Source organism: Dermacentor variabilis, chromosome 2, assembly GCF_050947875.1.
Source record: "Dermacentor variabilis isolate Ectoservices chromosome 2, ASM5094787v1, whole genome shotgun sequence".
NCBI lineage: Eukaryota > Metazoa > Arthropoda > Arachnida > Ixodida > Ixodidae > Dermacentor > Dermacentor variabilis.
This window is the reverse complement of record NC_134569.1, coordinates 2,440,829-2,453,621: the sequence shown is the minus strand read 5'-3', so window position 1 is coordinate 2,453,621 and position 12,793 is coordinate 2,440,829. Positions and strand designations below refer to the sequence as shown.

General features: G+C 43.0%; 1 protein-coding gene across 13 annotated transcripts in view; it reads left to right on the top strand.

Annotated features, from left to right (window-relative positions):
- Positions 1-12,793, top strand: part of LOC142571288 (parathyroid hormone/parathyroid hormone-related peptide receptor-like) — a 1,032,566-nt gene that overhangs the window by 500,546 nt on the left and 519,227 nt on the right. Inside the window, exon 2 of one of the 13 annotated variants that reach the window (XM_075679538.1) lies at positions 11,685-11,884. The exons of the other annotated variants lie outside the window; for them this stretch is intronic. The gene's annotated coding sequence lies outside the window, so the exon portion shown is untranslated. The remainder of the gene's footprint in view (positions 1-11,684; positions 11,885-12,793) is intronic. 13 annotated transcript variants of the gene reach the window in all.

Here is a 12,793-nt window from a genome sequence, read left to right as displayed (position 1 = left end):
GTCTCACCTCTTGCCGAGGGGCCTCTGCTCCAGCTCTCATCGCCTTTCTCTTCATTTTTTGTAAGAGTCTTTCGGCTACTCCTGTTAGGAGCGAACCAAGGAACCCAGCGGAAGCCAGCCTATCCAATTGATTGTCGAAACTCAATGCCTTCTTGTGAACACGCGACTTCCTGAGCGCGGACTCAAGGCAGAGTGACACAATTCCTCCCTTCACTAATTTTGAATGCGCTGAGTCAAATGGCAGAACCCCTTTCTTTCCACGTGGAGCATAGCACGAACAAACGTGATCCTTACCGAACTCAATGTTAAGATCTAAAAACTGTAAAACGTTTCCTTCCGGCAGTTCATGTGAAAAATCCAAGCCTTTACCATGTTGTCTAAAAACGGATAAAACATTAGCCACAACTTCTGCGGAGTTTAGACTCCAGTCCTTAGCTAAAATAATTAAAAAATCATCTACATACCTAAACACTTTAGAAACCTTGTTAGCTGGTAAAGTATGGTGCAATACTTGGTCCATTTGTGAAAGAAAAATGTTACATAACACAGGAGCGACACAGGATCCTATGCATATACAAATATGAATATATGAAAACGTATGAATGTTTACTCTGTGCGCATGTGTTGACTGACGGTATATATGTGTCTGCGTTCTGTAAATAAAACAGTTGCGAGTGGCTCCCTGTCCCGTTCTCTTCTCTTGTGTGTCTGTTTTTTTTCGCGTCTTCATATTTTATAATGAACAGCTAGCAACTAGCCCAAAAAGAAGTGCTTTTAAGTTATAATAATAACGCCGATAGGTTCGCTGGTAGCGTCAGATGGATGGACACATATGAAGCTTGAAGGCACTTTGTATTTACAAGAACTATTTACAATAAATATACATTGAGGTGCAAGGCAGAACTCGAACACATAGGCAGCGCCGATGGTGCATAGCACCTCCAGTTGAGTCCAGAATGTTTGGTCGGGGCAACGGGGCCACGTTTTCGATCACTCGGTACCCGCCCCAGAAGATTTACGGCCTCAATTGCCACCGAGTAGTTTGGAGTATGGTGCACCGGCAGCGCACAAGAATAACCACTCCTGTACGAGGATCATCCTGGTGTGGTGCGCCTGCTATTCAAGCACTGGGACTTGTCTACGCCCCCTTCCTTTACCTCAGTTAGAGATGTTTGGCCTTCTCCCTAGAAACAACACACAAAAAACGCGGCCAGGAAGAGGGTCACAAAGGGATAGCAATCGCACACCCCGCAAAGCCACAGAGCCCAATACAACGGGCACGATAAAACAATATTAAACAGGCAGCATATGCCAACTAAAGCGGCATGGTTATTTACCTATGCTGTGCTGCCCCGCCCCTGCTCGTAATTGCATGAACCCTTCGGAAAACTGATAGCGCAGTAGCTGAGTAATTGGGCGCCATACGAAACTTGTCAACGTAGGCTCACATAAACTGGCCGAGTAACCGCCTGCTCAGAAAAAGGTCAATTTGCCACGGTCTAGGAACGACTTGCTACAACGCGAACGGTGAAATATGGGTGCGGCCTGCATATCCGGAGCCAGCGGTAGTCGCGCACCCATTCTCACAACGACCGCACGAGGTGTACGTGCGCCGACGTTCACCCTTCTCGAGGTCATCTTCGTGCACTAATCGCGAAGTCATGCGACCCCCGTAACCAGCCGGCTCGCGTGTGCATCTGGCCACCAGTACCTGTTACCTGTTACAATGGTGTGCATCTGGCCACCATTGTATATTTAACTTGCGGCTTCTGGATGTTCCGAGGAAAAAAATGGAACCTTGCCACCTTACCGGATTTTGCGGGTGCCAAAATCACCTAAGTATTCAAATATTTGAAATATTGGTTATTTTGCCAGTCACATCACTTGATTGTGTTGCCATACACACCATTTTAACGAATTGATCAAGCAATGTGCTTTTGAAAAAAAATTTTGATTGATGCCTTGTGGCTCAGCTGGGGAACAACAATGATCATCATCAGCAGCAGTCTATTCATGCCCACTGCAGGATGAAGGCATCTCCCTGGGTTCTCCAATTACCGATTCCAACGTGCGCCTGCAAATTACTTAATTTCATCACCCAACTAGTCGTTTGCCGTCCTCGATTGAGCTTTCCTTCTTTTGTCACCCTTTCTGTAACCCTAATAGTCTACCGGTTATCTAACCTACGCATTACATGACCTGCCCAGTTCCATTTTTTTCACTTAATGTCAATTAGAATATCGGCTATCCCCGTTTGCACTCTGCTCCACACCGCTCTCTCACTGTCTCTTTATGTTAAGCCTAACATTCTTCCTTCCATCGCTCTTTGCACGGTGGTTAACTTGGTCTCGAGCTTCTTTGTCAGCCTTCAATTTTCTGCCCCATATGTCAGCACCGGTATAATGCACTAATTGTACACCTTTCTTTTCAATGATAGTGGTAAGCTACCAGTCAGGATCTGGCAATGCCTGGCGTATGCAGTCCAACTCATTTTTATTCTTCTGTAAATTCGTTCTCATTATGAGGGTCCCCTGTGAGTAATTGACCTAGATGAACGTAGTGCTTCACATGCTCTAGAGGCTGACTGGGGATCCTGAACTCTTTTTTTCTTACCAGGCGATTGAGCATTATCTTTGTCTTCTGCATATTAATCTTCAATCCCACTCTTACACTTTCTCTGTTAAGGTCCTCAATCATTTGTCGTAATTCGTTCCCAGTGTTGCTGAACAGGACAATGTCATCTGCAAAGCATAGGTTACTGAGATATTCGCCATTTATCCTCACTCCTAAGCCTTCCCAGTTTAATAGCTTGAGTACTTCTTTCAAGCATGCAATGAATAACAGTGGAGAGATTGTGTCTCCTTGCCTGACCCCTTTCTTCATAGGTAGCTTGCTACTTTTCCTGTGGAGAACGAAGATAGCTGTGGAATCTTTGTAGATATTTTCCAAGATATTCACGTATGCCTCCTGTGCTCCTTGACTGCTGGTATCTCTACTGAATCCAATGGCTTTTCATAATCTATGAGAGCCATAGAGAGGGGTTCATTGTACTCTGGAGATTTATCGGTTACCTGATGGATGACATGAATGTGAACTAATGCTTGCTGTACCTTTTTTTCTTTAATACCAGATGATTCAGCCCCTCCCATCTTGTGTATGTCTGTATGCTCTGCTCTTAGTGCTGATGATGCATATATAGGAGCATAGTGGATTCATCGACTGCCTTTATCATTAACACTGTGCATTGTAATCACGCTTATTTTGCATCTATACTCACAATATGTCTGAGATTATTGTTTGGTTTATTACGCGCAATTTCTTATTGATTTTTTGGCTTAAATGCCTCCTTACGTTGCTGTATTTGCCTGTCCCTGCCATTTTGTACGGAGTCGTTGTCCTAGCCAAGCCCATGTAGCGGCTTTCTGTCCACGGCCCTCAGCAACCCGACCGTTGGAATAAAGTTTAATTTGGTTTGATTTAACGTAATCCATTGTGGGAGTATACTTTCCTGAAGCCAGCCTGTTCTCTTGGTTGCCTGAAGTTGAGTGTTGCCCTTATTCTGTTGGAAATTATCTTGGTGAATATTTTATACAATACTGAAAACAAGGTAACGGGCCTATAATTTTTCAAATATCTAACGTCACAATTTTTGTCGAATAGTATAATGTTGGCATTCTTCCAGTTCTCTGGTACACCTGAAGTCGTGAGGCATTGCGCATAAAAGGCCGCAAGCTTTTCAGGCATGATATCACGTCCACCTTTGATTAAAGTGGCTGTTAGTCTATCTGGTACTCCCACTTTTCCCCGCGTCGTGGCTTCCAAGGTCCTTCTATCTTTATCGTTAGTTATAGGAGGAGTTTCTGTATCCTGTCCATTAGCACTTTGAATGAAGGTAGCGTGGCTGCTCTGTGTACTGTAAAGATCAGTACAAAACTGTCCCACGGCTTTTACAATAACTTCTAAATTGCTGATAATATTACCCTGCTTATCTTTCAGTGCATACATCTTGGCTTGTTGTATGCCTAGTTTTCTTACTTACTGATTTAAAGCTGTGTTCAATTCTTACTGCTTCCACATTCTTTATTGTGTCATAATTTCGAATATGCCTTACTTTCTCCTTGTTGATCAGTTTTGACATTTTCGCGAATTCTATCTGATCTGTTGAGTTGGACACTTAAATTCTTTGTCGTTTCTTTATAAGTTCCTTTGTTACTTAGGAGAGCTTGTCTATTGGTTGCCTTTGTGCCTTGCCTCCCACTTCAACTGGTGCTTCTGAAGCCAGCCTAGTTAGGGTTTCATTCATTATCTCTCTGTCATCTTCATCTATCTGTTATAAAGCTGCATATTTTTTTATTCAGTTTATTCAGTTTACCCTACAGGCTCGGATGAGCATTGAGTAGGGGGGGTTACAGAAAAATGACAAATAATTAACGCAAAGAAAGGAACTGCATAGTAAGAGAAACAAATAAATTTGTACATTGGAAAAAAAGGAACACTGTTAAACATTGGAAAAAGTACATACAAATTCAAGGAAATACAATGGAAAACAAAGTCCAAAAACAATACAAAGGCGAATACAATACAAAGTCGTACTACAATGTCAAGCGAACATGAGAAGTTCCAAATGTTCACGAAATTTCGCAGGATCTTTTACTGAGACAATATTATTTGGAAGGTTATTCCATAGTGCGATGGCGCGCGGTAATGCAGAGTTATTGAATGACTGTGTGCGGCCAAAAATGCGCCTGAAACTGAGATGATTATGAAGTCGAGTAGATGTGCGAGAAGGAGTTTCAAGCGACAAGCGGCTAGACCATGAGTTATAGTAGTATTTATGAAAGAGGCATAGGAGAGCAACAGAGCGGCGGGAATCCAAGTCCGGCAGGAGAACATCGCGTTTAATTTGGGTAATGCTAGATTGACGACTGTAGTTAGAAGTTATAAAGCGGGCAGCACGATTTTGGATGGATTCCAATTTATCTATTAGGTATTGTTGATGAGGAGACCAGATCGAAGAAGCGTATTCAAGTTGAGGGCGTACAAAAGTTTGGTAGGCCTGTTGACGGATGGTAGATGGCGAGAGGTGCAGATGACGACGTAAAAACCCTAAAGTTCTGTTAGCTTTAGCGCATATTTTCTCGATATGAAAGCTCCAGGCTAGGTTAGTAGAAAAATGAACGCCAAGATATTTGTAAGTAGAGTCACGGGGAACTTCCGACGAGCAGATTTTGTAAGGAAACTTAGGATATGATTTCGTACGAGTGAAGGAAAGAACGCAGCACTTAGATGTGTTAAGTGTCATTTGCCAACGGTCGCACCACTGATTAACTAGGTGAAGGTCATTTTGCAAAGTTAGGTGATCATTATGACAGTTAATCGTTCTGTAGATGACGCAATCATCCGCAAAAAGTCGTATGCAGGAGGAAATGTTGCTCGGTAAATCATTTATAAAGATTAGGAAAAGAAGAGGGCCTAGCACACTACCCTGGGGTACACCTGATGTTACAACAGACGTGGAGGAGCTGAAGTTATTCACAAATACAAACTGGTGCCGATTAGATAAGAAATTGCGAAGCCAAGATAATGTTAATGAGTCAATCTTAAGAGCAGTTAATTTAGCTATTAGACGACAGTGAGCCACTCTGTCAAATGCTTTTGCAAATGCTTTTGCAATTTGTTTGCAAGCACCCACATGAATTGGTCTGCTTTTACTCTTCGTGCGCCTAGGTTGGCGTGTTTTTTCTTGACTAATTTTACTCTTTCTCTCTTCTTACTGAGAGAAATCCTAAACCTCACTAACCTATGATCACCTTACCTAACATTTCAACATCCTGCACTATGCTGGGATGGGCAGATAGTATGAAATCTATTTCACTTCTTCTTTCACCATTAAAGTTTTTCCAGGTCTACTTCCTCTTGCTACGCTTCCTGAAGAAGATATTCATTGTTCGGGGCTCCTCCCTTTCCGCGAATTCTACCAGCATCTCTCCTCTAGTGTTCCTAGAATTGATGACATAGTTGCGAATTGCTTGTTCACCAGCCTGTTTTTTCCCCACATTGGATTGAAGTCGCCCATGATAAAGTATACTCAGTTTAAAATTCTCTCATCGCTAATTCAGCATCATCATAAAAGTGTTCTATTTCTTCATCATCGTGACTGGAGATTGGAGCGTAGGCTTGTACTACCTTTATTCTGTTTTTCCTATTCAGCTTTAGTACGACTACTTCTACCCTCGAATTAATGCTCTCGAATTAAAAATGTTGCACGCTATGTCCATATGGATTAGAAACCCTACTCCGTATTGTGTCTTATTTGTAAGTCCTCTGTAACCGAGGACGTGGCCGTTAGTCAGCACTGTATGGACCTTACCATTTCTAACTTCACTAAGGCCAATAATATCCCACGCTATTCATGATAATTCCTCAGAGAGTGCAGCTAAGGTAGCTTCACTGGAGAGGATTCGTCTGTTGAACGATGCCACAGTCCCCAAAATGCTAGGAAATTTTCGGGAACGAAAATAGGCGGGGGTCAGGGGTTTGAAACTTCAAGAAAGACGTGGAACTTTTCTCGACTATATATGTGACGGTCAAGAAAACGCTGGTTGATTTGTCGTCGAATGACTCGATCTTACAGCAGACTACTTTTTTCATGGTTAAAAGTAAACCTGACCAACCCATGGTTTCTGCTCGAGTAAGCACCCCATTCATTTGTTAATGAATGTATATATACTCGTAAACAAATGCGAGCATTGGTGTATTTATTGAGAAAGATGTCCCATAGCACAAGACTGAAAGAGGACCTCTTGTTATAAATTGAATGAAGATAAATAGGAAAAAACGGGGGCGGGGGGGGGGCAATAAGGCCACCCTACATATTTAGTTGCAACAATGGAAATACAGCAAATACATAGGAGTAATATACACCAGAAGAATGTAAAGACAGTGTATAATGTAAAAGTTAAAAAGAGAAATACAGCAATGCATATTACTTAGAGAACGTTTAAGAGCAAAGAATGAAAATAGCTCATTCTTAAACACTCGTAAAGATAACAATTGCTTAGTAATTCATAGTAGGCTGTCCCTAAACTGAATATATGCGAAAGCAGCAGTGTGTTTGCCATAGTTGATGCGTGCATATGGTAGTGAAAAGTTTTGTTCGAGGTGAACGTAGTCGGGTTAGAGTTGAACAAGTGTGATCTTTGCAACACATTCGCTGCTATGGGGCCGTTCAGGTACTTGTAAACAGGAATACCTGGTTCATACTTGAACAAATTCCACACTGATAATACACCAGGTTGTCGAAGTAGCGAAGATGCACTCCTGAACGGTGGGCTAAACGTTAGGATGCGAATGGCTTGGCTTCGAAGGCGTTGGAGCGGAAGTACTCGAGATGGATAAATATATGCTTATGACGTGATACAGTATGTTGTATGACTGTGAATGAAAGCGTAGCGCATGTTAAATAAGGTAGGTAAATCGAAGTATGGTCGCGCTTTAATTAATGTTCTTATACCGTGAGCTCTCCTCTGTTTGATATAGGAAATCTGATGGGAATACTTGAGCTGGGCATCACGAACAACTCCCAGAAATGTGCGCTGAGGAGTACTAAGAAAGCGGTAGCAGTCGATACTAATGACAGGAGTAGATGAAATATGCTTCTGACTCCAGTGGAATAGGGTGGTTGCTTGGGCTAGTTGGTAATTCATGATCAAAAATAACGTACAGCGCGAAGCACAAGGACAGCGCTGTGTATGTCGTCTGTCGCTGTCCTTGTCCTTCGCGCTGTACGTTATTTTTGATCCAGTGGAATACACCGAACTGCGTTTCATTTGCGTTAATTATCAAACCATTAGCTTTACACCAGTCGTGAATATATTGAGATCAGTGGTGGGAGCTTGCTAGCTAACGTATCAAAGAACCTGTCACTTGTAAATATAGTTGTGTCATCTGTATCCAGGAAAAGTTGGCTGTTTGTTAATCTTGCAGTAGCTCATCAATATTCATTAGGAACAAAAGGGGTACGAGTATGTAACCTTGAGGGACGCCTTTGTCAGTGGATTTAAACGTTGAAAGAACGTTGGAAACACAAACGGTTTCATGTCTGTTTGATAAACAGCTTCTAATTAGTTCATACGCACTACTTAAAATGCCAGTTGAGTCAAGTTTAGCTAACAATATGTAAATCAATATGGAATCAAAGGCCTTGGAAAGGTCAATGTACAGGGAACCGGCAAAACATCCCGAGTCTAGGGCATATTTGATAAGGTCAGTAAAAGAAAGTAGTGCGAGATCTGTCGAAAAACGTACTCGAAAATCAAATTTTTTAGTAGGTAAGATACGAAGCCCAGTTAAATATTTAGTTTGTCGTTTTCCAATACATTTATTTACGTTTTTGCTATACGATGACAGAATAACACTAGCACGATAGTTAGACATGGAAGCTCTATCCGCCTTTCTCTCTATCCGACTCTGGGATAATCTTGGCCCATTTCAGCTGTGGAGGTAGGTTGACGATTTTAAACATGAGGTTAGTTATATGAGCGAAAGGAATCGATATGAGGTGGTAGATGCCTCACAGGTGAACAGGTCGAATATTGTCAAGTCGTGCACTTGTCACTTTGAGTGAATAATAACTTGTGCTAACACCTGGGCCTCTAGGAAAAAGGTAAAATGATTGAAGGCTTTTTCTATATGTTTGCTCGTAGTTACATGACAAGAAAGGAGTTACAGCACGGAAAAATTTGTTTAAAGCAGTTGCATTCTTATGAATTGCGTCCTTATACGCATTTTCAGATGACCGTAATCCAGCGATAGGTGGAGCAATCATTGACCTGTTTAAAAGACAATAATTTATTTTCCACTGTTCCTTGCTGCTATTTTGAACCAGATTCGAGCGTTTTAAGGCGGCATTCACTGGTGCCGACGTTTAGAAAGGTAAATGTTTCAGTACTCGGTTATGGATCGCTTGATAACCATCTGTCACCGTCAGAGGCTTCAGGCAGTACCGCGTTTTATAGTTGGCACTCGGGCGGAACAATTTCGGCCAACTTTTGCGAGGCTATAGGTTCTATTAGCTGCAAACAACATTCCTCCTCTGTCATAGACTGTCCATCAGCTCTTTTACAAGAAACTGCACTCTGTGAACTAAGCTTCTCGTATAGTGCAATGATTTTCTTTTTTTTTTTTGATGGCATCGCTTTTTAATACCTACGAATGCAACGAAGTGCTAGAGTCCGCTCAAAAGGAGGGTACCTCTGTGCGAGCAATCAGCCAACCGCTTGTTTTATGCAACAGCAACAACGCTGTTACCAACACTTCTTGTTCCGAGCGAGGAAAGCCGGCGGCGAACGCTCCTCGAGCGACCGGCGAGCACGCACTTGCCTGGCCTGCGAACGCTTGGGCATTTCACTGCTGATTTGCGAGTGAAAAAAAATTAATGCATATATTAGTGGTCGACAATGGGTGCAATTGTGAGGGACTATTTTGATGACGTAGCAGGCCAAAGCCGCCCTTGTGAAAAATTTGGCACTTCTTAAAAGCAGTTCTTAGGACGTTTAGAGAACATGCGAGCACTTATGTAGTATTTCAGTATGCTAAACTGATCCAAAAATTAGGACCACGTTCTGTTTAAAGCTATGTGGCGCCTACGCAGGGCATCGTGTTTTCCGGCGCACCTTTCACCTAAAGTAGATTGTGAGACGGAATATGGAAACGCCGTTCAGCGCTTACTGTTTTCGGCCGTTCTACTAATTCAAATTATTCGATGCAGTCGATAATCAAAAAAAAAAAGAGAGACACAAATGAAATGAATAAACCAGCTAACGACGACCCACTCTTTGCAGATTAACGTGGTCGGCACCTTAAATGATGGGCCTCTCTGAGGGTCAGCCTAAACGAATCAAGAGTAGCGTAATTCAGTGAGGCGTAGGATGACCGCGGTAAGATAGAATGTTCCTGGCTCGCAGTTTCCCGAACGATACTATAAGGTGGGGCAGAGAAAGATGGAGTACGGTTGGAATCCCGAACTTCTGCAGTGAGGATGAGTGCGCTATACCGCGCTCCCAAGACGTTATTTTAAGGAATCCGGTGGGAATCCAGAGATGGCCTGATCTCTCTGGCGGCGGGCGAATGCGAAGCATACATTGCTTCGCCATGATCGCCAAATCTATGTACGTGTGCCCCTTCCGGGGTTCAATTACCCAAGTCCAAATTGGGTGCAGTCGCGCGCTCGTCTACTCAAGAAAGCAGCACCCAGATCGGTAACATAGCTGATGCAGTAACTCATTGAATAAGACGTGCTAGTTGCTGAAATAGAGAAAAATGGTGGTATATACAACATGATTGAGAGCCGCTAGGAAAACACATAATGCAGCGCTCTTTTATTAAACCACTTCGAAGGCTGCTCTTCAATGATCCAAGAACTTTAAGGCGACAGAAAATATTTGCTCTCGACAACCAAAAATATTGCTTATGCCAGAAGTCCTGCTCGCTTCTACTTATTTATTTATTAGGTACTGCTAGCCTTAATTCAAGGCCTTAAGCAGGAGTCGGTTACACTTCGGTACAAATGTACCTCAACAACCAAAAGGGCACACATAGAAACAAATGGAACTGGAGAAAAGCGACTGGTGTGTCAAGTATGGAACTGAATTATATAATTTCAAATGGTAAAATGATATATATGTGAACACACATCATATCGCATTAGTAGATATATGAACACGCATCAAGACACATTATACAAGTGCGTTGCTCAACAATTGGCAATGTAAAGAAAACACGAAAAAAAAGTATTTGGCTCTATGCGTTATACATGTCAATGCGATGCACAATATAAAGATAACACAACTGTGAAAACACAAGAAATAAAGAAAAAGCAGGATATAAGTGCGACGCTATCTTTAAACGTTGCTAGATAATTGGTTATAAGACGCTATCGTTTCACATTTTGAAGTGCGGCAGTGAAAGCGGCAACAGAGGAGCTCTCGATTATTTCTCTGGGCAAACGATTCCAATCACGGATGCTACGGGGGAAGGAACAATTCATGTAGGTGTTGGTTCTGCAATAAGTTTCGCTAACTTGTTTTGAATGGAAAGAACGAATGGGACGCTGCGTAAGAGGTTTCAAGTACGTGCTTTTCTCGATTCCAAGGTTATTATTGTGTATCATGTAGAATGTTTTTAGCCTTTCGCGGTACCGTCTTGTTTGTAAGGATTCTAGATGGTAATTAAATAATTTTAACATTCTGTCATCTCCTTTACTGGTAGAGAATTCAAAATAGCAGGCAAATTATTAGGCGAACCACACTACATTTAATTCGCAATATTTATATCATACGCAGGCAGTGGTGTCATATGAAAGTCCACCTTTTATTCTGAGGCATACAAAAATGTTCTTAAATATGGCATATATAGGAGGAATAGGTCGGCGAAATTGTTGATGAGCGGCAAAAAAAAATCACCGCCCAAGCACTCCGTACATATGGTTAATCAGCGAAGCTGAAACGTGCGGTCGCGGTGTTTATCACTGAGTTAATCCCGACGGTTCATTAAACGACGGCTTGGTAGGCTGCGAAATCCTCGGTACGCATTTGCTGCTTGCGCTCGGATGCACGAGCGTGCTCTGGTGTGCGGCTGCAGCATCGGCACTGTGTAGTCAAGATCGTTCCCGGTTTTGCTCGCAGCGCTGCTGATCGAAAGCTGCCTACTCCCAAGGAGAACGCATGACCTACCGAGTTCGGAGCTGGAGAGAAACTGCTGTGCGCCCGCTCGGCTGCTACGGAGAGCAAAGACGTCACTACTGGTGCAACCGATCGCGCGCCTCCCTTACTTCTTTTTTTGCGCATGCGCCCGGGGTTGCGCCGGAAAAATTTTCGGCGTACAGGTGAGAGACGGACGGACGGACGAATCGGCTAGCCATATATAGCATTGCTGTAAAAAAAATTAACAGCGATGGAACCAGCGGCGGCGTGCTGCCGCTGGTCGTGCTACCGTGGATTTCTAGCACTGGGCAAGTCGGCCCGTCCAAATTCACCTGTGACTGCATATTGCGCCGCATGAGAAATTCAGCAATAAAGCATTGCATACCCCCTTCAGCAGTTGTAGCAGTGGTTTTTAAGAGCTTCGCTGGACATCGACTTAGGCAGGACCGGGACGGCGAATCATTTTTTGCCAACTTCACCCAATTTTCAATGTCTTTTGGTGTCTGTGCATCAGTGTATGTATGACTGCACCTAACAGGTTTGCCGCCAGCTTGGGTCACTGGGTGGTGTATCGTTAAAAGAAGTCGCAGTTTCGCGCGAGAGCCGAAGCATCGATTGCGATAGCAAATTAGTGGACAGCTGGCTATAAGAAGTAAGGATATTAGTTTTATCGGCCGTATAAAATTATAAAAAATCGGCATACAAACTAAATAAACAAACATGGCGTCACGCACCCACAATCAAACATGAACACATCTCACTTGACAACCTCAGAAACTCGCTGTCAAAACGCTGCATTGTGTAAACGCGACAGCCGCAGCGAGCAAATTGACTGTGCAGCCGCTCGCATCAACGCGAACTAAGTCGCGAAAACGCAGCCCATCGATGTAAGCGAATCATTCCGTGCTCGATGCTTTGATTAACGATAATGAGCCGGGATGTTGACTGCTAAAGTTTAATTTCTTCAATGTTTAGTCCAACACGAGAGTGGTGAGTTGATGTTGAACGTTACCTTTCGGGCACCACTGCTGTTTGTCTACGTAGTACACAGAACACACAGGGAGAGATGTTCTGTTGAGGCGTTGTTGTGC